The 23,871-nt window shown below is 23.6% G+C and overlaps 1 non-coding gene across 1 annotated transcript; it reads right to left on the reverse strand.

The window, feature by feature from the left end:
* Window positions 1-6,965: 6,965 nt before the first annotated feature.
* CLUP02_tRNA195 lies at window positions 6,966-7,046 on the reverse strand. Its single transcript has one exon. It is a non-coding gene; the product is annotated as a tRNA-Gly (tRNA).
* Window positions 7,047-23,871: the final 16,825 nt, after the last annotated feature.

Consider the following 23,871-nt stretch of genomic DNA (forward strand, 5'->3'; position numbering starts at 1 on the left):
ATTTTAAATAGAATCCTAATCCTTTATAAATAAGTAAATATTAACTCGGATTATTAAAAAACGTAAATATATAAAATCGTAAATTAGCTTAATAATAAGTAAATTAACGTAGTATTAATTTATTTAACTAAGGTATATAAAAAAAAGGGCTATAAAAGTAACCCCTATTTTATAAAATCGTAAACGACTTTAGTTATTAACTAAATAAATAGTTTATAAGTATAAGCTTAAGAATTATAAAAGTAATTAATAAATTCTTTTATAAACGAGGGGTATTATTAATATAATTATAATTATAAAAACTATACGAAATCTTAATAATAACAATTATAAAAAAAATTCGTACTATAAAACTAAGTATAAGTTAATAGGGCGTATAATTATTTTAATAAATTTAAAAAAAGGGTAAACGACGTAAATTTCCTTCTTATAATTACTAATAATAATTTATTATTATAAAAAGATATATAGAAATAAAATATAGTACTAGAAGTATAATAATTAACGATTTTACTTATTTAAATTTATAGTTCGTCGCTATTATTAATATAAAATTCGGCGCTAATTAGCTAATATAAAAAAAAGTAAATAACCTAAAATTATTAATAATACGTAACGACGTAGGGATTATATATAGATATTAAAAATATAGTAATAAATATAAAGTAATTTATAAACTTTAAAAAGATCTTTTTAAAAAAGAAATTATATTTTAAGAAAAAATATAAGGTTTTATAAACAACCCTAACGATATTTTATAATTATTATAAAAAAGTCGGGATTAGGGAATACTAATATTATTTAGTAATTAATATTATCTTTATAAATAAAGCCTTTAATTATTATTATAAAGCGGTACGTAATCTTAATTAAAACGACTTTTTTAGTATTATTAACGTAATCTAAAGCCGCTTTAAAACTTATAATAAGAACCTAGAGCTCTCATTTAAGCTATAAGTAATTTTTTTTATATTTATAACTAGGATAATAAAAAGTAAATTATAAATAAAGATTTTTAAAAAGCTTATCGATCGAATTAATAAGCTAGTAAAAACCTAACTAAATAAGAGAATTAATAAGTAAAAAGTTAGATATTTTTATATTATAGTTTAATACGTATTAAAAATAAAAATAGCCCTATACTAAGTATTTAAAAATTACGAAACGCTCTACTTAAGGCTAAGATTTAGTTTTAATATTAAAATAAAAATATTATATTAAACCTATTTTTAAGTATATAATAGCCCTTATTAATAATATTAAGTCGATCGAATGTATAATAAAAATAAAAAAAAGCTAAATATAGTAATTACTAATAAAGAGGCCTTAATTCGTTAAATAAATAAAGATTTAACTTATAAGTAGGGTAATAAAAGAAGTAATATTATATTTATAAAAAAATAAATATTAATTAAGTAATTATTTTAAAAAAGAGTATATAAAATTATATAAATAGTATAAAAAGTCGAAGGTAGTAAATAGTAAAACTAACCCTCGTCGGTTTAACTAATTCCTTATTATATATAAAAATAGATCTAAGGGTATAGAACTTAATAATAATAATTAAAATAGCGGCTTAGAATATCCGCGCCCTATAAGAAATTTAGAAAATAAGGAAAATCTCGCCCCCTATACTAATAAATTAAATTATAATAAAATTAATAATATTAATTACTTTTTTTTACTTTATTAACTTCTAAAGAATATACGAAGCTAAATAAATAAAGAGTAATAAAAACTCTTAATAAATAAGTTTTTATTTATAAATAGTAAAAAAAAGTCCTTTAAATAACGAATATAAAAGTAGTTAAAAGGGCAAATTTAATAAAGTAAAAGCCTATTCTCTTAATATTTAAAAAAAAGACGTTACCTTTTTTAATATTTAAAGAAAAAGAATATAGTACTAAGTAAATCTAAAAGTAACTAAAGGGGTCCTTTTTATATTACTTAGATCCCTTAAATAATAAGCTCGTATAAGTATTCTATATAAATAAAAAGTACGGCCTAAATAACTTTTATAAGATTATTTTAAATACTAAGGTATTATAATAATTAATAAAAAGAAAAGGGTAATTTTAAGTACTATAAAAATCGCGTTAGTAACGCTTAATATATTAATAATAAGTATTATAAGGATTAGTTTTGGCCTAAGTAAGGAAATCGTTACTCTAAGTATAATAAAAATAAAGACGTATTTTAAAATAATAACTTTTTATATTTTACTTATTAATACCCTATTTCTCTTATATTTAAAAAATATAAATCAACTAGGTATTATATTTAATAATATAAAGAATAAAATCTTTAGTAATAAGTATTTTAAAATAGTCGAACGATAATAAGGGTATATATTTATAAAGCTTATTAATAATACGAAATTAATTAATTACTTAACGGAAAGTAAGCTTAGATAATTATACTTAAGATTTAAGTACTCGTTAGTTATAAGGCTATATAACTTCTTGAAATAATTAAATAATAATAATATCGAAAAAGGGGCGTTAGAATAGTTAATAAAAATATATTATTAATATTAAATAAATACGTAGAGCCTACGTAAATTTAAATTTAAATTACGTAATAAGCTTAATTTTAATTAGGAAATCGTTATTAATATTTTCTATTTAAATAATCGGCTAGTTCTATGTATAATTAACGTAGCTATATCCTTTTAAATAGAATAATTCCTTTAGGATTTATAAATAAAAATAATATAAGTAGCTTTATAAAGGGGATAGATCGATATATACTAAAGACTACTAAATAATATTAAAACTAACGCTAGTATTAGTTTTAAATTAATAGAATTTAAAGAAAATATAACGGCTTATAGTATATAGCTAAAAATTATACTTATTAAAGCGTATTATAATATTAAAAAAGTAAAAAGGGTATATTAATAATTAAAAAGGGCGTTTAGAATTATTAAAAAAGAAAATCCTAATTTTATTAACGACGAATGCTTTTAAATAGTACTTAAATATTATAATAATACTATAGGGCCTAACGAGCTTATATTAACGTTATTAGTATTTAAAATGTATTTAAAAACGACCTTAGCCTTATTACTATTATTAAATATAAGCTAACGAGCCTAAGTAATTAAAAAAGTAATATAAGTACTACGTAAAGTAAGTATAAAAAAGTAAGTTAACGAGGTAATTATTATACGTAATAGGCCTAATATAAGGGGTAATTTAAATATATTACTAAATTTAAATATATAAGTATAGCGCGAAATTACTTAATAATAAGCTAGGCTATATAAATTAATTTTTATTAATAAGCGATTTTACGTAGTTATAAAGAATCGTAACTAGCCTCTCGAAGTATTAATTATAGTAATTAGACTATATTATATAGATCTTAGCAAGGTAATTTCTAATTTATAAAGAAAAAAGAGCTAGGGAAAACTATATAACCCGTAGTAAAGGTATAGGAAATTATTTTTAATAAAATCGTTATAATAGTATTAATAAACAATAAGGAAGAGGAAATTACTAAAAAGATACTAATACTACCGGTAAGTCGTTATAAAAGGATACGATAATAAGCCTTAATATAGTAATTTATTATTAGTAATAAAGTAATTAATACTTTTTATATAATAAAAGAGAAAGCTAATTTTAAGCTAGTAATTAAACTACGTAAAAAAGGTATAATTATAATTATTAAAAAGCTGTTTAAGGGATTAAATTTTATTAAAGTAAATACTCTTCGTAATCGAGGGGTTTATTTATTTATTTTTTATAACTTAAAAAAGTATATAAACCTCTATATATTTAAATTATAAATAGTTTATAAGATTAAAAGAAAAGAAATACCCTAACCGTACGAGAAGTCTAAGTATATAATCTAAGGGTATAGTAATATCAAAAAAGCGACGCTATTTATATAATTACTTATTATATAGCGCTATAATTAATAGTTAATAATAGTATTAATAATATTATTATAAAAAAAAGAATATAAGATTTAGAGCTATAATATTACCTAAGCCTATACCTAATCGGCTATAGGGTTTATAAAGAAAATCCTAGCTTATTTACTAAAAGAAATAGTTAATAAGTACTTAAAAAGTACGATTATTAAAGTGCTTAAGCTATTATATAAGCTCGTAAAATTAGGTACTTATTAATAAGCTATATACTACGATTTTTATATTAATTAATTATTAATAGTTATATTTACGTACGACTCGTACTTATTAGTTTTTAAGTATAAAAGCGACTAATTTAGTATTATTAGAATATAGATTAATAATATATTAAGCCTATCCGATATTAATTTTATAAAAAAAGAGGATAAGGAGCTTTAAAAAGCGGGCCTTATAATAAAACTAAAAGAGGTCTTTATAACGAACACCCCCCTAGTATTTAATAATAAAATTCTTATTATTAAAAAGAAAACCGTTATTTTTTAATAAAAGGGGTAGGGTAAGAAGATTAATTTTATTAATTTAAATATAACTAATATTAAAAAGTAATATAAAACTAAGCTCGTACGAGGGGTATATATTATAAATATATATTAGCTTAAAGTAATTTTTAATTATATTAGGGTAGCATAAGCTATAAATTTAACTAAATAAAATATTAAAGTACTTAATAAATAGCTTAAATAATAATAAATAAATCTTAATTAAAGCCTCGTTTATTACTTAATTAGCTTTATAATTAATAAGCTCTACGTTTTTATTAATAAGTTATTTATAAATAATAACGACTTTATTTCGTAATTAGGTTATATTATTATCCTAGTTAATAAGAGTATAAGTAAAAGCGAATTTATTATATATAGTAATATAATCCACTACTTATTAACTAAAAATAAGTAAATAACGAGAAGTATATCAATATTAGAGGTTTATAATATAATTAACGGCGTTAACCTCTCTTATACGATTTTAATAATACTAAAGAAAATTACTAATTAACTTAGCTTTTTATATATTTTAATAGTTATTTATACGGATTCTTATTTATTATACGAATGCCTTATTAAATTGGAAATAACGAAGGAAAAGAGGCTTATAATTAATATTATAGCCTTTAGGTAATCGTACGAAAAGCGCAAAATACTTAAAATCCGTTAAATTAATAATAATAATAACTTTATTAACGTTTTTATAAAAATAGTACTTAATAAGGGGTTAGAGTAATTCGTAAGTAAAAAAAAAGTTAATATATAAATAAAAGGATAGGTTATATAAAAAAAATAGAAAAAAGAAGTAAAAAGAGATAACTTAGTAAACGGACCTAAGGTCGAATTATATTTTTAATTATAATAAGTAAATCGATAAAAAAAAGAGAAAGTTAGTATTAGATTAAAAATCTAATTCGACTGTAATATATAGCTAACTATATAGGGGCTAATTAGGGGCCCTATTTAGGATTATTATAGCTAGCTTAACTTATAATTAGAACCTCTTTTTTATACTTATTACGTAAATATTTATATAGTTTAATTAATTTCTTTATTAACTACGGTTCGAACTAACTACTTTATAATAGGGATATTAATAAGTTCCGAGGCTTTGCCCAGATTTATATCTCAGCCCTTTTTTAAATAGGCTTTCTGTTAATTAGCCCGGTGATGCGGAACGTTCCACCGCACCCGGGAAACAAGATGGCGGGGTGGAATTGCCATGGGTTGCACATGGTATTCACTTGCGTTGCGCGGCGGGCAACGGGGCGACTTTTCGGTGAAGAATGTGTGGCATCAGGGACTATTCCCGTCATGTGTGCGGGTGGGAAAGATAGCCATAGAGCATTCTCTTACCTTGAATTAGCAAGGGTATGGATTTTCTACTATATGAGCTGTACTACAACTGGATCCCGCTAATATAGGTGCAAAAACATATATGGGGCAGGAGGCATGCATGTAGGTGCTCCTTCCCGTTGGCTACCTCCCGACCTACGTCAGGCCTGATGAATTCACCAGGAATACGTGACAGGTGCGTCACTGAATCGTCGTAGCGTTGGAAGCCGTAGGAACATAGCCAGCGTGTTCCCTTTCCATCCTAACAACAAAGATCGGGCCTAGTAATCGAGTAGTAAAAGCCGTGAAGTGCTGACTATCGCGTGATGCTCCGTACTCTTCAGGACTCCTGCGTTCAATTCTCGGTCGGCTCCTGTTGTTTTCGTCTTTTTCTTGCCGAAAAGAAATTGATCAATGAGTCGCTTGTATTCTACTACTCTCTTCATTGCTGGAAAGGCATGCACCCGGCCGGTTCGTCTCGTGGACTTAATTCATAAGGCGGCAATAAGCTTCTAACTGTCGCCTTGCGGTTCTAAGACGCCGTTATGCCTTCTTTATGACGAAGCGACTTTTCCCAAATGCGATGGGCGACGGTAAGTAATTGATTTTTACGTGCCGTGAAGACGGGTGATTATCGAGGAAGGAATGAAAAGCGCTTTGCTGCTCGGCGTGAGGATGAAGCTCAAGGGGCTTGATCTGGGCCATGCCAGAGACCCAGCCTCTTAAGTCCATTGCTCCCAGGATCCTTCGGAAAGCACAATTTCCGAGACAAGAACTAAGTCATGCCGCAAAGAGATGTCAAATCCGGTTTTGTTGGTGTTACCCATGAGCCTGAAGATCTATCTTGATTCTTGATGACGCAACTCGTCCGGTACGTGAAATTAGAGCGAATGGCTAACGGACTTTCGTCAAAGCATTCCGTATCAAACAATAAAACTGATCAGAGAAGTTCCTCCGATTTCTCTTGCTGAGATGCTATCAAATGTGAGGTCTGCTTAGCAGTATATGTAGCTGACACCGAGAGGACGGCGTGACGCAAGCAACATATCACGACATTGGAATGCCTATCTAGGTACGTATCAAGACGTCACTCAGCTTCCCAATACACAGTGATATCGTGAAATGATTGAATAAAGGGCACAGACAGGCTTTTAAGCTTGAAGAGACATCTCACAAATAGCAGAACACCGCAAAAAGCAAAAGAATGCGTCGAGGGGGAATCAAACCCCCGGCTCCCCGACGCTGCTTGATGGCAACGGAGAATTTTACCACTAAACCATCGACGCTGGATGTTGATGATTCGAGTTGGTGACTCGGATGCTGGTTGGCGACGAGAATGGGACTCAAGTTGAGAGACAGGTGGGCAGGTGCTGTTGTGTGTGTTCGCGGATTAAGATTGTGGAGGATGATGGTTCACGAAGTCCACTCAGTCCACTTTTACCTTGATTGGACTCAAATGATGTTGCCCCCACTCCAAAAAAGGGGGCACTCAAACTTGAGTAACTTTGCAGGTCTTGTGCAGTGATTTCATGTCTGATTTTAGCCTCATTGTTTTTCGCTGCGACTGCGGAGGCAACAGCGGACGGAGAGACGGAAACGGATCTAGCGATATCCTATCAGCTTGGACGAGCTTGTAGAAAGTTAGAGATACTCTGATTTTAGATTAAGTAGGTTACTGCGTAAATCAGACGCGGTCGCGCCGTGTGTTAATAACCACAAGTGTTACGTAATAGGGATAGTAATCGCATCTTACGAAGTGCCCGTCACGTACTAAATTACGTATCTATCTTAGATATTATATATATAAACCTTTTCCTTTTATTTATTTTTATTTTAATAATTAAGCTATTTTTAGTATACTCCGTATACTTATTACTACGTATTATAACTCGTAATAATTATAAACTTAGTTCTTAATTAAGACTTTATATTATAATAATATACTTATTAATACGATTTTTACGATTTTTTTAAAATAATTAACTTATTTGTATTTACTTTAACCTAAGCTAAATTAATTAGTTATAATAATTAGATTAAATAGTTTAACGTACTTCGTATTATAAATAAGGGCATTAGGGTTTAGAAATATATTAACCTAAACGCTCTAAATTCTAACGTATTCCTTAATATAAGAGATTAGGCTATAAGTACTTAACTAATAAGGCTATAATATAGGTATAAGTATATTATAAAACTAAAGCTTATAAAGTCCTTTATAAGGGCTCTATTTTTTAAAAAGTTTTTTTATAATAAGATCCGTATATTAATTATTAAGTTATCGGCGTCTTATTATTAACTATATCCCGAATTTATTATAATTACTCCCCCTTTACGTAACTTTAGTCCCTAAAGTTATTACGTAATTTTTTTTTTAACGTTAATAATAAAGCTATTAACGTCGTTATTTATAATAGATTCCGTAAGGCGTTAATAATATCCTTTTTTATTTAAGAATAAGGTATTATTCCTATTTTTTTATTTAATAAATACTTTATTATTATTATTTAGTAATAGCGCGCCGACTAGTTATTAAGTTAGTAGTGTGTATTTATAGTAAAATATTTTAATTATTATAATATATAAGAGCCTATTTAACCTCGCGGTTATTATTATTATTAGGCTATTAAGTATAGTAAAAGATTTTTCGTTCGTTATTAGTTGCGTATTTATTTTTTCTTTTCTTTTTCTATTCAGTAACCGTTTTGCGAATTCTTTTTTATATAATTATACTTTTTTTTTACGATATTTTAATTCTATATCGTTTTTTAATTACGACTCTTTTACTATATTATTACTAAGTATCTGCCGAAATATTTACTATTTTGCGTATTTAGGATATATTTAATATAAAGTATAATCTTAAAAAGGGCTTTTATAGTCTTTATAATAGTACTCTTTATATACGCTACTTAGCTAGTTTATATTACGATATTAACGAGCTCGTTTATATTACTAATACTTATATTACTAAGTATATTATTTATTAAATTAATAAAAAGAAGTGTTTTACTATAAGTTATTAAGTCCTCGCTAATTTATTATTAAAATATTAGCTAACGATGTTTTTTAGGTTCTTAAGGAGCTATATAATACTACTTAGTTTATTTAGAATATCTTTATAGAGTTTTATAATACTAAGGAATAGGGTAGCCTTAACTCTTATAAGCGCAGCTATATTTTTTATATTTTTAATTATATTATTAATACGTAAGAAAAGGTCGCTACTTATATTACTAACTTATTAACGGGTAATAAGGCAAAGAAGGTCTATTTTAAATATGCTACTTTTTAAAAGCTCGTTACTAATTACGAGTATTTAAACTTATTAATTTTAATTATAGTAAGTTATTAGCGATTATTTAGTAAATTTTCTTTTTACTAACTTAGATTTCTCTTTTTAAGCTAGTATCCTTAATATTAATAATAAGACTAAGATTATTTCCTATTTTAGTCGTTTTCAACTAGTTTATTTTTATAATAATAGCCGTGCGATTATTTTATAAAATAACCTTAACGCTCTAGCTTAGTACTATAAGGAGACTCTTAAGGGTATTATTATTATATATATTTAGGAGTTTCTTACTTTTTTTATTTTTTATAAACGCATTACTAAGTTTTTAATAAATAAGGTACTTATTTATATTATTACTATATATAGCGCTATTTTTATTTTTTACGGTCCTAAGACTTAGACTTTTATTAAAAAGCGTACTCTTATTACTAATTATATTTTTAATAATAATAACGAGCGGGACGACTTTAAGTTTAAGTTTAATAAGTCTTAAAACGAGGATACTAAATTTAAAGAGCTTAGTAATAACTTAAAAAATTCTCTTTTTTAGTATTATAATAAGTACTGCTATTTTAATATTAATAACTTATTAACCCCTATTTATAATACTCTTTTTAATATAAATAAGGGTACCCTAGCTTTTAGTTATATTATTTTAGATCTTAATAAGGCTAGTATTATGCTCTTCCCGCTCTAAATAAAGGCTTTATAATAACTTAATAAGGCTATTACTTATACTAAGGTTAAAACTGCGGGTCGTAATAAGTAGTTCGATATTAATAGGTTTTTTATAAATATTAATATTACTAAGGTCCTTTAGCTTAATTAGGACTATAAGAGCGTTACCTCGAATAACGTTCCCTATCCCTAACTTATTATTAATAATAATAATATTATAGCCCCTATTTTACTTTTTATTCTATTTCTTATTATAGCTCTTATTATATTTTTTATTATAGCTCTCGTTATACCTCTTATTATAACTCCTATTATACTTTTTATTATAGCTTTTGATAGTAACTAAGTAGCGAACGCTTTATAAATTACTATTATTAATATATATAATACTCTATATAACTTTAACTACTTCCCTTTTACTTATTATAGTATTAATAAAGTTAACGGTTTTATTTTAAATAGTTAGCTAAATATACGTATAAAGCCTCCCCGCTTCTTATTTACTAAGCGGACTATTATTACTAATTATTAAGCTTTAGAGGTGTATACTAGAGCTGCTACTACTATTACTAATATTACGTAAGTTACTCCCCTTACGTAGCTAAATTTTAATAATCTTTTAGTAACGTATTACTAAGGGTTATAATACTATATTTTTTTTTTAAAAATTGCGCTAGGCTAGATAAAAAGGGTTTTATAATATATTATTAATTAATTTATTTTTAGTAACCTTTTATTACGAACTTAACGTTTATCATCTTATTTTATATATACTCTTTTTTTATAGCGTTCGAATTTATTAACTACTTCTATTACTTTTTTAAAATATTTAATAAGCTCTTATATATTATACTTAGTAAGTTACTTAGCTTATTTAACGAGATATCGTAAGTTTCCTCCTTTACTTTATATTATAATAATTTCTTTAACTTTTTAAATATCTTATTCGTTTTTTAATTCTAAGAGATTTATTATCTAATCGCTAACTATTTAGTAATTTCTTTATAGCTTAAGCTAAGAAACTAGGAAAATATTATATATTCTTTAATACTACTTTAGTAAATATATTTAATAAGCCTATTTCCCTACCTTTTTAGCTATTACTATTTTAATATATTTTAGTATTAGTTTATTATTTTTAAATTATATATTCTTTATTAATAGGCCGACGATCTTTTTATAATTAAACTCTTTTAGGGTATATTTTTTATTATAATAAGCTATTTAGCTTTTAGAGGCTTATGCTTATACTTATATAGCTTAGGCCTTAATTCTTTTAATTTCCTAAACTCTTTTTTAAACCCCCTAGACTATAGCTTTATAATTAAGTATATATTTAACGTACTTAGGGTAATAGCTATATAATACTATATATAAGGATATTTTTATAATAGAGTATTAGCTATTATTATATATAAACTTAGCCTTTTTTAGTTACGCTACTTACTTATTTAGCGAGCCCTCGGTATAAATCTTTAAATATTTTTTTAATATTTAATAAGTTTATTCTATTTAGTTATCCGTTTATAAGTAATACGTAATAAATAATTAATAATATATTACCCGTTCTTTAGTAAACTTTTTTTAAAATATACTTATAAAGAGCTTATTTCTATTTATAATAATATTTTTAGGCATATTAAACTTATATTCGACCTCTTAGTATAGGATGCTTATTATTTATATTACGTTAAGTATTTTAATAATAAGTAAGAACTTTGCGAATTTTATTATATAATAAATAATAATTACGATATTATTATACTCTATATTATTATTATAAACGCTTAGTAATAGCCTTATAATAAAGTTTATAAATATTTTTTAAAATAGGTATAAGGGTAATAATAATAATTATAGTTACTTATATAGCTTATATTTTAGGGTTATAACTCCTAAATAATACTTATAGTTCTTAACATATTCCTAAATATCTCGTTAAATATCTTTTTAATAAAACTTTTTTTAAATTAGCTCGAGAGTTTTTATAGCTTTTATATAACTTACCCTATAGTTATCGTCATATTAATAAAAAATCTTTATTTAAAAAGACTTTACTTAAGGAATAACGAGTTTTTTTTTAAAAAATAGTATACCTTATTTATTAAGTAAATATGCTTTTAGCTCGCTAGTTATAATACGAACTCTTATTAATTATAATATATAAAACTCGTTTTTAACTTATAATCCTTTAACGAGCTCTTTAGTTTTTAATAAGAAATAAGAAATAAATACCGTTTTACCCTTTATAAGCTCTTTTATAACGGGGCGTAAAATATACTATTTTAATATAATAACTCTAACTCTATCCGACTCCTTTTTATTTTTACTAAACTATTAACGAGCGTTTATTAATAACTTTTTTATTTTTTTACCTCGAGTTATTATAATAATAATTATTACTATTTTATTAATACGCTTTATAATATGCTATTAATATAAAGGAGAGGATTCCCTATTTTTAAAACTAGCTAATATTTAGTTAGGATTACGAAGGGAGGCCTTAACTACTTAAACATATACCTTAGTAATATTATTTTATCCTTTTAGGCTAATTATCCTTTACTAAACGTTAAGTAGTAGTTTATTAATAAGACGTAGCTTTTAGGTTAGTATAAAGATGACGTTTTTATAAAATACTTCCCTTTTTATATAGTTTAGCTTTTTAAATAAACCGTCCGCTAAGTTCGTTTTTTTAAGCTAATATTTTAAGTTAAAGTTAAATATTAATAATTTATATACTTATTTTATAAGCTTTTTTTAAAGGTCCTATACCGGTGCGCCGATTACTCCCTTAAGTACTTAGTAGTCCGTTAGGATTATAAACTTTTATAAAAAGCCCTAGAAATAATAAGCTTAGTACTCTAGCCCTTTTATTATAATAAGTAGTTTTTATTAGCTTATAGCCTATTATTACTTTATATTTATAAGTTTTTATAATTAATAATTAATAAGTTATTATTTTTATTAGCTTATTATAATAAGATTATTATAATAACTTTAACTAAAACGTCGGTTTTTATTTATATAATACGTTATAAGTTTTAGTATATAAGTATAGTTACCGAGGTAAAAGCGACTTTTAGCTAATTAAATACCTCGTTTATTTTTTTAGTTTATTAAAAATCCCTTATTTACCCCTTTTCTATTTTTAGTAATACTATTATTAGTATAACGATACCCGAGTATTTAGTAATAAACTTTTAATAAAAGTTATAGAACCTTAGGAATACTTAGATATCCTTAATAAACTTTAGCGCCTTTTAATTAGTAATCGTTCGTACTTATAACGAGTTAATCTCGATTTTTTTAATATAATAATATAATTTAAAAACTTAACCCTCTTTTAATAGAATGAGTACTTTAATAGTTTAGTAAAAAGCCTATATAAACGTAAATATTAAAGGACTTTTTTAATATCCTCTATATACTATTCTTTTATTATTAAGTAAATTATTAAATCGTTTATATATATTATATAGTAAGTATTTAGTAAGTTAGTAAGCGTTTAGTAAATATATACCTAGAACGTTACGGGTGCGTTTATTAGCCCAAAAGGTATAATAATATATTCGAAGTAACCGTATTAGCTCCGGAACGCTATTTTCTATTAGTTTTTTTTTTTTAATTTAGATATAGTAATAAGTATCCCCAATGTTTATTTTTAAAATTTATTTTGCTTTATAAAGCTTATTTAAGAGCTCGCTAATAAGCGGTAAAAAGTATTAACTTTTTATAGTTATTTTATTCAGCCCGTAGTAGTTTATATAAAAGTATAGCGTACTATCCTTTTTTAATATAAAGAGGATCGGTACCTTAGTTTTACTAACTAAAAGTATAATATAACCGTTCGCTAGGTTTTTAATAATATATATATAAAGCTTATTAAGTTATTTTTTACTTAATAAATAAATAGGATTATATAGTAGTTTAGTACTTAGAACTAAGTTGATAAAGTATTTTACTTTATTATATAATTACGGTCTTTTTACTAACTATTTGTCGAACGTTTTTATTTTTAATTAAAGTTTTAATAATAGACCCCCTCGTAATTTAGTCTCCGTTACCCTTATAATACTTTTTATAATAATAATATATAATATATATACCCTCTTATAATTCTTAATAATATTATAAACTATTACCTTTAGTTCGGTGACCGAAATAGGCTTATATAACTATATATTCGTTATTATATTAATACGAATACTTTTTTAACTTATTAATAATTACAATAATAGGAGGTTTATTATTTTTTTATTTTTATTAATTATAATAAATAGTTACTAAATCTTTTTTAACTACTTATAGTAGTTAATAAAAAAGAGCGTTAATTAGTAGGCTTTTTTTTAGCTTATAGTTTTATTTTAAAAATCCCTTAATAAGGGAGCTATAATAGTAGTTAGGGTTAACCCTAAGTAGGTTACGAGCTTAGTATTAATAATATCTATCTTAGAATATATATTTATATTAACTTTTATTAGCTTTTTAATAATACTTCGTAAAACTATTACCCTACCCTTCGTAGTTATTTTTATTAATACTTTTTTAATACTTAGTATAAGTATATTAAGTATATTACTTATACTTATTCGTTTTTTAATAAGTTAACTTTTATAACTCTTAGCTTAGTAGTAACTCGTTAAATAGTTATTAACGTTAGCTTTAATTAGGGGTACGTTAGCTTATTATTACCCCTACTTCTTAACTTATTTTTTTAATACTTATTAAATATATAGCCTATTTTATTATATATAAAGTATTTAATATTATTATTACGATACTTTTATAATAGTTCGGTACGAGTATTTTTATTATACAGCTTTTATAATATTATTCTTAGCGAGTCCCTAGAGCCTAGCTTTTTAGAGCTCTCTTTATTCTTTTTTTTATAAAAAGGGGATATTTAACGTAGTTATTCTAATAATAAATATAGCCTTTTTTTATTATCCTTTTATAATTAATTATTACCCTTTTACTAATTTAATAACTATAATTTATTAGCTTTATAAGTTATATTATATACTTTTTTAATTAAGACTTTATAACGAATCAGATTATTTTATAATTAAAATAGTAGTTTAAAAAAGAACTAATATACTTCTACTTTCGAATTTTTTATATTTTTTATACTTAGGTTATAATAAATTACTAACTACTTAATAAAGAACTAAGTAGGGGTCTAGCCCTTTTTTAGTTTTTTTATTTTTAGCTTTTTATAATATTCCCGTTCTTAAGTCTCGGGGTTTATATATTATTAATAAATAAACGCTAAGAAGTTACCCTAAGAGAAGGGATTTTAAAGGCTTTTTTTATAATTATATTATTACGTTTATAATAATAAGGATATTTTAAATAGGGCCTATTTAATATACTATTTTATAATGCTTTTTATATAAAACTTATTACCTATTTTTATAATAATAATCTAGTTTATTATTTAAGTACTCGTAGACTTTTTTTTCATTAGTTTATAGTTATAAAAAGGAGGCTTTTTATATTCTTATTAACTTAGATATATTACCGGCTATTTAATAAGTTATTAAACGAGCTCTTTATATCGACGCTATTCTTAGTTTTAATTTTTAATTATTATTTTTATTATTTTATAAAAATAGGTTATTATTAAGCCTATAGGGTTTATTAAACTAGTTATTTTAGTACTATTTATACTTTTATATATGCTTTAATTTCGTATATTTAGTAATTAGTTATTAATAAACGCCCCGTTTATAACGGATAGGGTCTTTAGGGTATTAATAAAGTAACTAACTTATAAAAGTAATCTACTCCGATTATCTTTTTTATTTAGCTTTTTTATAAACGCTAGTATTCGGGTAGGACTTACCTTATAATAAGCTCGTTTTTTTAAATAGAATAGGGTTAAGTAGTTAATTTTAAATAGCTATAGCTTATTAATATTAACGGCTTTTTATTAATAGCTAAGCGTCGTTTTATTAACGTTCTATTTATTTTTATAATTTATTATTATTTATACTAATTATTTTATAAAAATAAAAGCTTTAGAATTATAAAAGATTAAGTTATAAGTACTTAACTAGCGAGGTTATAATATAAGTATAAGTATATTATAAAACTAAAGCTTATAAAGTCCTTTATAAGGGCTTTGCTTTTTAAAAAGTTCTTTTATAATAAGATCTATATACTAGTCGCTAAGTTATTAGCGTCTTATTACCGGCCGTATCCTAAATCTATTATACTTAACCTTTTTATAGTACTTATTTTATTTTTAAAATTCGGACGATTAGTTATAACTCGTAATAAAAAAGAACTACGAGCTTATTAAGCTTATTATAAAGTATTTAAAAACGACTAAAAAAACTAAAAAATCCTTTATTAATAATTTCTAAATATAACTCTTAATACGAACTTTTTAACTTTTTTAAATATAAGTAATTTATAAAACTAAGCCGGGTTTTTTTTATAAAACTAGCTATATTACTTATTTTACGTAAATAAATCTATCTTTATATTATACTTATAAAAAGGATTTATATATTTAAAAATATTTAAAAATAATAAGAGCTCGATATTAAATATAAATAACTTATAGCTTATAAACGTAATATTATTAATACGTATATTAAAATCCTCGCTTAGTAATTAATAAAATTAGTTAATATTATATTATATAAATACGTATTTTAAAAAGCTATTAAGAACGGTACTAAGTTTAGTATATAGCGGATTATTAAATATTTAAAGTAGGAATTTATACCCCCTAAATTAGTAATAAGGAATGCAGTTCGAGAGGAATATTAATAAGTTTTTAATAAAGCGAGGACTAGAATTAACTTTTAACGTTAATATAAAGAGTAATAGTTTATTTACTTCCGAGTTAAAATATATAATATTTTAGAAATTAATAAAAAGATTACTATACTTAACTTTTTAATTATAATTAAGTCTAAACTTAACCCTATATAGGGCTAACGTATATATAAGACCTTTAATAAATTAATAGTTTTTAAGATATATATAAGGACTCTTAAGTAGATTATATATATATTTAGTTTAATAACTTAGGACGTATATACTAAACGACCTTTAGGTTAAAAAAGGGCTTATTTTACTTTTATTAAACGTTCTAACTTAGTTAATAATATAAATAATAAAAGTAACGTTATATACTTTTATAATTACGTATATTTATAGCGCCTTATAGCGTATTAAAAATTAAAATAAGTACTTATAAGCTAAAACGCTAGTAAGTTATTAATATAAATATTAAAGAGCTATATAAAAAAAGTCCTCGCTATTATTAAATTAAATAAATAGAAATTATTTTATAATAAGTTTAAAAAAACTAATTAGCTAAAGAATAATAGAACCCCTAAAAAACCTAGGTTTTTAAAAAGATCCTCTAACTAACTTATAACGAGCTTATTAATAAACCAGGACGAGGGCTACGTAGTTATTATATTTATAAAAAGTTAGGATTTAAAAATAAACGTAATTTTTAATACCCCTATAAGTAGCGCTTACTCCCTTTTTTAAAATATAGTAATAAATAGCTATAAAGTAATATATTTAGTTAATAATAAGAGCCTACTTAAACCTAAGAATTACGTACTATTAAGTAATAAAAACTACGTTAAATTAAGAATTACTATATTATTTATTATTATACGTAGTACTCGTATTATAAAGGGCGTCCTAAATAGACTTAAAAAAAAGAGAACTTATAATTTAAAGCTTTAAAACGTCGCTTATATTAAGGGATTTTATATTAATATAGTCTTTAAGACTTTATTAAATAAAAGCGTATTTTAATACTACGGTCTAAATTATACTTTATAATAAAGAACGCTTTATAAAAATACTATTAAAAAGTAGCTTATTTAAAAAAATAATCTAATTTTCTTTAAATATAAGCTCCTCTAATCTTATTTTTTTTTATAAGCTTTAAGTATATTTTATAAAGCCTAGTTAATATAATATTACTAATTAGCTATAAAAAATTCCGTTATTTATATTTACGTACTTATAAAAAGTTTAATAGTGCGCTCCTTTAGTATTTTAAAATAGGTTATCTCGGACCTAATACTTTTTATTAATTATTATATAAGACTCGAAGTATACGTATTAAACCTCTATTATAAGTTAAATATAAAATATATATATTATTTAAAGCTAAAATAGTAATTTTAAAAGGACTACCCTTAAGAAAAGCCTTATAACTATAGTACTATATATATTAAAATCTCTTTTACTTCGAACTATTTTTTAATAAATAATAATATATACTTATAGCTTTTAATAAATATAATAGGTAGTTTAGGGTTTTTTTTTAAGAACTAAAATAAAAAAAGAAGTACTTTTCGTATTATAAAGCCTCGAGGTAGTAATTTATTATTAAAAAAGGACTCTAATTTACTTTTTTAAAAATAACAATAAGACCGCTCTCCTAATTATAAACGTTAAATACGTATATAAAACGTAATATAATAAATTAAGAATCGGAATAAAACTTTTACTTTTATATATAAAAAAACCCGTAAGTAATACTAAAAGAGTAGGTTAACTCGTAATTATTAAAGCTTATAAAATATACTTTTTTACGAACCTCTTTACGAATTTATAAAATAAAATAGTATTAATAATAATTTTTATTTATAATATTACTTTATAAAAAGTTAATAAAGGAAATTCGCTTATTATAATAAAAATTAACTAGTAAAAGCGGTATTAACGCTAGTAATAAACGGGTTATTAAGTACGGAATTCTAAACTAATTACTCCGTATTTTAATAGCCTCTACGTATATAGTTATTAAATATACCCTTTTTATAAAAATCATAAAAAGGGTATATATTAAAAGGAGTTTAAAGTACTTCTCTATAGGTATATAAAATACTTAGTTAGATATATATTAAAAACGTATAACTTATATAAGGTCTAAGTATTTATACTTAAGTAAGTATTTATTATAAAAAATATTAAGTTTAATAAAAAAATCTTTTATAATCCTATATACGATGAGTAAGTTATTATAAATAAATAAGTAAATTTAGTAATCTAAGAGATATAAAAACTCTTTAATATTAATAATAAGTTAGTTTAAGTACTTGAGGAAGTAGATCTAGACTTTAAAAATACTAATATTTAAAATAACTTTATAATTAAGGATAGTATTATTATTAGATTTTTAACTATTTAGGACGCTAAGTAATTAATAAACGTATTTTAAAATATAGTTAATAAAGTTAAAAAGGCTAATATAATCTTATTATTATTATTAACTCTTAAAATAACCCCTTTATATAAGCTCGGGGGTAAGGGTAAGGAAGGGGATATAATAACTAAGTTATAAACGGCTCTACGTAATTTATAATCCTCTTTATAAATACTTATATATATTATAAAGGTTCTTAAGTTTTTAATTTTTAATAACTCTTAGTAAAACGTTAAAATATATAATAAACGAAGTATTAATTATAAAAGAATAATTCTTAATACTAAAATCGACGTTAGTAAAGAACCCTTATAATAAACCTTTATTATTATATAAAAATAGAGCTTATAAAAACTACTTTATTAAGTACTAAGTAAAGCTCCGTTAAGTCCTAGATATTTAAACTAGGCCTATAAACCTCTATAATACTTTAATAATAATATTTTTATAACGCTTTTATATTTAAATATAAAAAATAGTAATTATTATAACCGTTTTTAAAACTACTTTTTCTTTACTTTTATACTTAATTAATAAAAAACTATAAAAAAAAGTAATATAAAATATATAATACTTTATTAAGTAATAAAAAGAGTAGTTTATAGGACCTATTAAGAGCGCTCTACAGGAGTTTAAAAACTATAACTTATTAAAATTAAATTTTTAAAGCTTATTAAAAAAATTTAATAATATTAAATATCTCTTATTATAATTATAAAAACTACTTGGGGATATTATAAATATAAAAATAAAAAAACTAAGGGATATTGGTATATAAAAAGAGGTTAACTATAATTTTAAATAAGGGATCCTATTTTTATTAAAGTAAGTATATATTTATAAATACGACGTTAATAATAAAGTTAGTAAGGTAAAAGTACGTATATATATAAAGGGGGATATATAACTACTTAACCCCTTATAAAATACGTACGTTTCGATACTCATTATAAAGGCCTTTAGGCTTATAATAATAATAGCTACCTAATTCGACTTTAAAATAGACTAATATAATATTATTAACGTATTCCTTAATACGCCTTTTAAAAACAAAAAGCTAATAATTATTAAACTCCTAAAGGGATATAAGGTTATTAATAAAATAAATAAACTCTAATACGCTTTATATAACCTCTGAGACTTACTAATTCTTTAATTCTAAACTTTTACCTCTATACTCCGTAATATAAATATAATATATAATTATAAAAAGATCTATATTTATTAAACCGTAAATAATAAAGTAATACTAATATTTTATATTAATAACTTTATTATTTTATACTATTAAAACGATTAAAAAGTAATTTAAGAGATCGTTAATAATATAAAAGAATATATTAACCTTAAAAAGAATAGACCGATTAATTACTTTTCTAAAATACGGATTTTATATAGTAGTTTTTTTCCGGCTTTATAAGCATAAAAGATCGACCTTAACGGGATTACGCTTTTAAAGGAAATTATATAATACGGTATACTTTTTAATTATATAATATGTATAATATACCCTAAGTACGCGCTTAATATAATATAGTAATTTTAATAAGAAAACTGCTATATAATTCGGGATAGGTAAGCTATTGCGGCGGCGCTGGCCGGAAAGGTTGACGGTAGAGGTCGGCCGTAATAATTAGCCGTAATAATCGGCCGTAATAGTTAGAGGCGGCCTTTCTTAACTATAGAGGTTCTGAACTTTAATAGTAACGTAGAGGTTTCTCAAGAAAGGGCCAAATGGGTTAATATTTACTACTCTTCGTATATACGGATTTTATAAAACTATACTACTTATAAGGTTTATCTTATTTATAATATATATATCGAGCGAGTTACTAAGCGCTTCGATTTTATAAATTTATTATATTTAGCTACCCCTCTTCCTTAAGAAAAGTTTAAACTAAATAAGGAGTAAGTAATAAAAAAAGAAATAAAAAGCTATTAAAAAAGGTTAGGAGTATGCTTTATATGGCTATTATAATTAAACTAAACGTTACTTTTACTTATTTATAATTATTATAGTTCCTAACTAACCTAAGCGTAACTTATATTAAAGTAATTAATTATTATATTTAATATTTCTATATAACGAGATATTTTATATTTTATTACGGTAATATACTAAGTATATAATTATTACTTTTAACTAGAGATATTAACTTCGTAAATAATAAGGTAATATAATAATTATTTTAAGGATATATAATATTCTTTTTTAATAGCCTAATTTAATAAAAATTAGTATACTAAGTAATAATTACGACGTTAATTACTAAAACTAAGCTTTTTTATTTTAAAGAAACTGTAAAAAAGACTATAGCTCTAAAGCGCCTTTTTAAAAATATTACCCTTAACTTAAGAAAAGTATAATTAGTTAACTATAATAATTAATAAACGATTCGACTCGTTATAAAGAAAAGAAAAGAAATAGCTACTTAACTTTACTATATTAATATATAAAATATATAGTTAAAATAAGAGTATATTAAAAATAGTTTTAAAGTTATTTATATATTAATAAAAAATATATTAATAAATAAACTTATTAAAAACCTTTTACGAGCTAAGTTTAAATATTTCTATATACTTCTTAACCTTTATAATATATAAAAAGCTATTATAAATAGTTAAAATAATTAAAAATAATTAATTTAAGCTATGCTTAAAAAAGTTTAATACTTAAAAATAAATAATAAACGGAACTTAGAGTGCGGCCTAGAGGCTTAAAATAAATAAAATAAAAACCTCTTATAGCCTAAAGGCCTAAATTTTTAAAATAACCTTATTTTATAGGGTATATATATATAAAAATAAGAACCGGGCTTATATTTATTATTTAAACTCTTAGTTTATAAAATATATAATTACTAAGAGTATAATATTATTAAAAAAGAGGGTTAGTACGTATACTAAAAAACGTATTTTACGTACTTCGAAATTTATAAAATTAAGAGTAGTAGGGGTAATAGGGAGTATAAAAGCTAGAATAATTATTAAATTAATAACTTAGGATATAGAAATAAGTAATATAATAAAAAGTTAGTTATAAATAACTATAATAAATATAAAAAAGGACCGGGGGTGTGCGTTAAAGAAGTCCTTTATATAAAAGCTAATATAGTTTTCGTATATCCTTTAGTTATTATATATTTAATAAATAATATTATAAAGCTTAGTAATATCTTACTGAAACTATAATTAGAAATACGCTTTTTAATAATAAAAAAAGATAATATATTTATAAAAAAAAGAGCGCTATTTATAATAGCCTTAATAAGGGCCTAAGTTATTAACTATAGAATAACTAATATATTAATATACCCTTTAGCCGAACGGCTATTAAAATAGCGCATATATTAACTATTATTTTTTATAAAATAATAATTACTATCCTTAATATTAATATATTAAAGGGCTATTTTAAAATAGAATAAGTACTAGATCTCCCGTTTTTTAAAAGCCTCTTTTTTAAGCTTTTTAAGAACTAAGTATATATTAAATAGGCTTAAAATAATAATAAAAAGAACTAAGTATATATTAAATAGGCTTAAAATAATAATAAAAATTATATTTATTACGAGAAGTACCTTAGCTTCTTAACGTTTTTTTTTACTTCTTATTACTTTTTTAAAAAAAGCTAGCTTTACGTTTTTTAAACTTTAAAATAATATTAAATATAAACTTTTAAAATAATAAGTATATAATATACTTTTTTTTAAAGAACTTATTATTTAAACTAGTTTTATTTTTATTTTTAAACTCCGAGGGGGAGATAAATAAAAACTTATTAGAGCTCTTATTATTATTATTTACTTTATTATTACCTTTATTATAATTATTAAAAAGAGCCTCGAACTTAATAAAGTCCTTAGTATCTTAATTAATAACCTTAATATCCTCTTAATTAAAAAAGGAAAGCTTAGTAACCGGGCTTTAATAAGTAAATAAGAAGTTATAAGGGGGGGTAACGACTTAGAGGGGCTCGTTAATATTATTACTTATTTAAACTCTTAATAAACTATATAATACGTATATAAAAAATATTATAAAAATTATATAAAACTTATTATTATTTTTAAATATATTAAATATTTATATTTAAAATAAAATTAGTAAATAACTTAATAATATAAGCGCGCGTGCGTAATAAACGGGGGTACTTATAATAATTATAAAAAGTTAAAAAAGAAAAAAAAAATTTAGGTAATGCTACGAGAATTTAGATATATATAAAGTAGCTAAGTAGCCTCGTTCTTAGTAATTTATATACTAAAAATAGTAAAATACGTATTATTCCGAGTTAGGATTCTATTTATTTTAAATAAAAAAAATATATTTATAATAAACGCGGTTTAAAAGATATATATCTTTTATATTTTTTTTTTATATTTAACTAAATTAGGCTTTTATAAAAGTATTTAGAAATTCTATTTTAAGTATAATAGCTTTTTAATAATAGTAATTAGGGGGTATATTACGTAATAGGGATAGTAATCGTATTTTATAAAGTGCCCGTTACGTACTAAATTACGTATTTATTTTAAATATTGTATATATAAACCTTTTCCTTTTATCTATTTCTATTTTAATAATTAAGCTACTTTTATTATACTCCGTATGCCCATTGCTACGTGCCATAACTCGTGATAACAAGGCACATCGCATTTAACGTCCGTGGCTGCCTAACGGCAATTTGCACTAAGAAACGGACACAAGTATCTAGCGCATCTACAGAGGGCGTCTGAAACTACAGACAAAGCACTAAAAGTTATCATCGGATGTTGGTACTACGCTGTGATTTGTGATACCTCAACTGTGTTGGTGTGCTCTGTGATAGGGCTGACTCAACCAAAGGTTTCTGCAGTGCGCCTTGTGACTTAAGACAATGAGGCTCAAGTTCAAGCCAAGCCGGAAGTAAACGAGAGTTTCAACGTCACCAGCTGGT

The sequence above is a fragment of the Colletotrichum lupini genome, chromosome 5, assembly GCF_023278565.1.
Source record: "Colletotrichum lupini chromosome 5, complete sequence".
NCBI classification, from domain to species: Eukaryota; Fungi; Ascomycota; class Sordariomycetes; order Glomerellales; family Glomerellaceae; genus Colletotrichum; species Colletotrichum lupini.